Below are 4,686 nucleotides of genomic sequence, written 5' to 3'. Positions count from 1 at the left end.
AGAGAGAGAGAGAGAGTTCGGCTGAGGAAATCGGTATAGGTGGGGATCTCGCCGCGGGTCTTTTCATTATCCGGTAATCGACTCCTCGAGCTGTGCCGTGAAAAATGCTTTTTTGGATTCGATGCGGCTTTCAGTGATAACGGACAGACAGAGTGGGTGGAGGGAAGGACAAGCTCCGCTCCGGATTGTCATCCGGCGCGATCGTTCATCGCGGCCAGCGTCGGCACGCGAGCCGCACCATCTTCGCCGTCGCCGATCAACCCCCGGCAAGAAGATCGCGAGTGACGGGAGTTTTTCGCCTGGGCTCGCCTCCGTCGGAGGCGGGAGCGGATGGCCCGGTGATATACAGCGGCTCTCAGCAAATTAAATGAGGGTGGTTTGCAGTGCTGACACGTACACCCGTTCGTCACACCCTAACCACACGAGCGGCCACCCCTTACTTGCGCCGTGAGAAAGGGAGTGTGAGAGAGGGAGGGAGGGAGAAGGAAGAGTTGGAGATGCTAAGAAAAAGAGAGGAGAGAGACTCGCCCCCGCCAATCCGGCCGGACGCCGAAATTGAACTGCGGAGCATCGATGATAATGGCGATGCATACTTCAACTGCAGCGGCCGAAAAGAGGCCACCTCGAGATCTAACCGGTTCCGAGACGTGAGCGGCTTGAGAGTACCCGAAGAGGCATCGCCGGGGAGTCGGCCGGCCCTCGTCAAAAATGCACGTAAGAGCGGCGGTGCGCCCTGAGAAACTCCTGCTTTTCGTTAGACCAAGTCCACGTGTCCAAGGGACGAAAGAATGTGTTGTCGCGCGCGGCTTTATGCGCCTCCTTCTCGCTCGGAAACGGAAGGATACACGGAAGGACGTCGCCGTGAAAGATTTATCGCGATGGAAAACGCCACGGCGGACGAGGGATCTCGTAGAGATCGCGCGATCTCCTCCTCGTTTCGTTCTCGTGCGAATCTCCGCGCAATTATATCGTTATTCGCCCTGCGCAAACGTCCTTTCCTTCCCTTATTATGTTTTTTCTGGAGCGTGAGAGACGTAGAATTTATGATCCGTTGATGTCGGACGATATGGGCAATGGGGGTGCAAAAAGGCAGACTGATAATGTAATGAATGAGTGTCTAAGTGTTCCCGTAATTTCCGTGTAAAGCTACACGGAAAAAAAAGATTTGGTTGAATTAATCAAATATCTGGTCGAATATGAATGATCCAGAAATTCCGATTGAAGTAACTCGAATTCTATTTAAGTTAACAAGATTTTTGGTAGACTAACAAAACATGTCTGGTTATTTAACCAGACATATTTAGTTAAATAATCAGACATGTTTGGTTAGTCTACTAAAAGTCTTGTTAACTTAAACAGAATTCGGATTACTTCAATTGGAATTTCTGGATCGTTTATATTCGACCAGGTATTCGGTTAATTTAACCAAATTTTTTTTTTCGTGTAGACGCGATGATATTTGGAACAATTCAAATTTTCGCAGCATTGTATACATGTGCGGCACATTCTAAGCTAATACAAGTTTATACATGTTCCGGGCAATATTACACGGAAAAAAAAGATTTGGTTAATTCAAGTTGCGAAAGTTTCTTGAATTCTTAGTCATAATTTTTTAATAAATATCAATGTTACAATAGACGTGCCACATTTAGTCGAAATAATAAAATAGAAAGGAACTTATATGAACCAAAATGAAACTTAAATAAAACTATCATACTCTTTCCGTACAATTATCTGGACAAGTATCTTTCGGAGAATTATCTAATTCCACGTCGCGTATTTCAGTCAATCACCGGCGACCGAACAAATTATTTCAAGCTCCTAAAAGAATAATTCAAATTTTCTCGGCAGTTTTGTATCATCGCGCGACAATACGTGTCGATATCCGTCACGGATCGAAGTATTCCATTAGAAATTTATGCAAATGCAGCCAACTCCGTACCAACACAAATCACACTTGAAATATACTTCATGCAAGATACGCAAGTAGGTCGTACTTAATAATGTAGGAGCATAGGAAATTGTGCAAATTCCGTGGTCGCCAAGAATTCTGTGGTGTTACGTGATTTCTTGGGGAACAAAAAGGGAAAACGAGGTAGGAATGAAGAGAGAAAGAAAGGAAAGGAAGTAAGGAAGGAAGATACAAGTTGCTCGTGCTTCTTATCGATTTTCCTGAAATTAGTTCAAGACACAGACTCGTGTGGCCGGAAATGCTCGCGACCGCGAGTGTCTTGGATTTCGCGTCAAACGGCGGGCGAGTTCACCGAAACGATTTTTTTTAATTTTCAGGCGGCGTGAGACGCTCTTGTCGAGACGTGCGGTTGACATCGCAGACAATCGACGTTACGTCAAGTGACTTCTCTTCGCGAGGCTCCCCTTCACGAAGGCAGGAATTTGTTATCACGCGTGAGACAACATTCGACAAATTAAATCGCGTTTGACGTATTTCGTTTAACGCGCTGCTCGCGCGAACTTCAGATTAAATTTCCCGGCGCCATTCTCCCGGCTCTCGAACTGTGAATATCGTCCCGGCTTTCACCTTAAATTCGAGACGCGTCCGAACTCGCAAACTTGCGAAACGTAATTTGCCGCTTTAAGAGTAACATTGCCAATTCGGTAATACGCGCGAGTTGTATTATCGCCCTTATCCTGTTCATCGTTCGCGTTGTTGTCGTGCAACTCGTTGTTGCAAAGTCTAATAAAAGCTGATTACCCCGTACGGGAATTTTCATCGAGATGCGAGCACCTCGTATAAAATATATATTTGGAAAATTTCTCCTTCTCTTATGAAATATATGGAATTATCTTGAGAAGTCGTTTCAACCCCCCAAACACGTGCAAGAGAACATCCGTGAGAAGATGCGCGGAGAGAATTTTATGGTAGAAATAACTACAGAATTTTGTAGAATATACCGACATTTTGCATGTAATTTATTTCATATATGCTACTTCTATTTTAGCAACTGAAATGTACTAAAAAAACATTTTACTTTGACTAAATTTACTGTGTTGTTGTAAAATAGATTTTATTAACAATCAAATTTTGCACCACTGCAAAGACACAGTGAAATTGAAAGAAGAATTAATATGAAAAAAGAACTGAAATAAATAAATAAATGAATAAATAAATGAAATAAATAAATGTATTTTTTTTGTATATATACGCAGAGAATTTTATAGTAAACTATAAAACTTTTTTATAATCGAGGAGCGGATTGACATTCTATAATAATTTATTATCCTTTCATCAGATATGCTATTAAAAAATTCATTATGTCTAATAAAATTTATGTTTCTTAGCAAGACAGACTTTATTGATGATCTTTATTCCTGCACTGCTGGAAAGACATAATGAAAAAATTTAAAAAAGAATTTACGTGTGAAAAGGAGGCATAATATATATATATATATATATTTTCTCCGTGTACGCTTACTTTTAACTTTTCTGTGACGCATACACGACTCATCGAAAATTTGACGACGACATGCTCTCTCGCTCTCTCTTTCAGTTTTCGTAGAAAGATTTAACTTACCACGTCGTTGACTCACACACAAACATCGTACGATCGCGTAGTTACCCGGAATCGTGTCTACACGCGAGACGTCACACACGACACTTCGACTCGAGAATTACGTCGCAAGGCGAAACCCGAGGTCGTGGTCGCGTAAGGCCGCGGGCCATCGTCGCGAGCACGTATCGCGAAAGCATTCGCGAATACGCTCTATGCATGCGAGACGCAATAATTTGTGAATATTCGCCGCGGCACGTTCGCGGTGGTACGTATTGCCGCGCGACGCGACGATGAGGAGGGCAGAAGCAGGCAGGAGGAGGAATGGGAGTAGGAGGAGGAAGAGGAAATCGCGGCTAAGTAGGTGGAGGTGAAAGCAATAAGACCTCGCAATGCGCGATCGTACGTAAGGAAACATACGCACGCGCTCGCTCACTCACTTGGGCAGACACTCGCACGGCTGCCGATTCCGTAATTACTCGCGGCGAGTACCGTTTATACGCCGGCCGGGCGCCGCCGCACGCCATCGAGTCGTCACCTTTTAATCATTATAACTTTATCGCGCGCGTGGTACGGTATAACTCGAGGATACACCTCGGGCGCCTCAGCTTACGTGCCGCCCCGCATTATAAACGTCCCGCGGCGGGGCCAATTTCACGAAATTACGGCGATCCCGCCGCCAGTAACGCCGCAGTCGTGGAAACGGGCATTAATATCGAGCGTGGCCAAGACGTGGTTTAAGGTGGCGGCCGCCAGCCCTCTCCGCCGCAGCACCCTTTCGCAGCCTCGCCTTATCGCATTCGCGACAGCGGGATATGGAGCTATCAGGATGCGGCGGGCCGACGATGAAGTTCGCCAACTTCGAGGCTGATACCGTCGGATACGCCCAGTCGCACGGCTCGCACAATCTTTTCCCACCGTGGTTGCGCGCACGCCTCGGAACGGCCGAAGGTAACTCGGATATAATATCGCACGATGTCGGCGGCGAGACGACGACGTTGACGGCGAGAGGGTAAGACCGGAGGCGACGCGACGCCTTATTTATGTGGCTAAGGGTCGCGGCGCTTAAACGCAACAAATCGATTAGCGCAGTTTTATCTTCTTTCCGCGCCTTTCGACCACCCTTTCTTCTCTCTCTCTCTCTCTCTCTCTCTCTCTCTCTCTCTCTCTCTCTCTC

This window comes from Odontomachus brunneus, unplaced genomic scaffold (assembly GCF_010583005.1).
Source record: "Odontomachus brunneus isolate Ranch 3 - 2012 unplaced genomic scaffold, Obru_v1 Obru_scaffold_006, whole genome shotgun sequence".
NCBI classification, from domain to species: domain Eukaryota; kingdom Metazoa; phylum Arthropoda; class Insecta; order Hymenoptera; family Formicidae; genus Odontomachus; species Odontomachus brunneus.
This window is presented reverse-complemented; position numbering follows the sequence as displayed.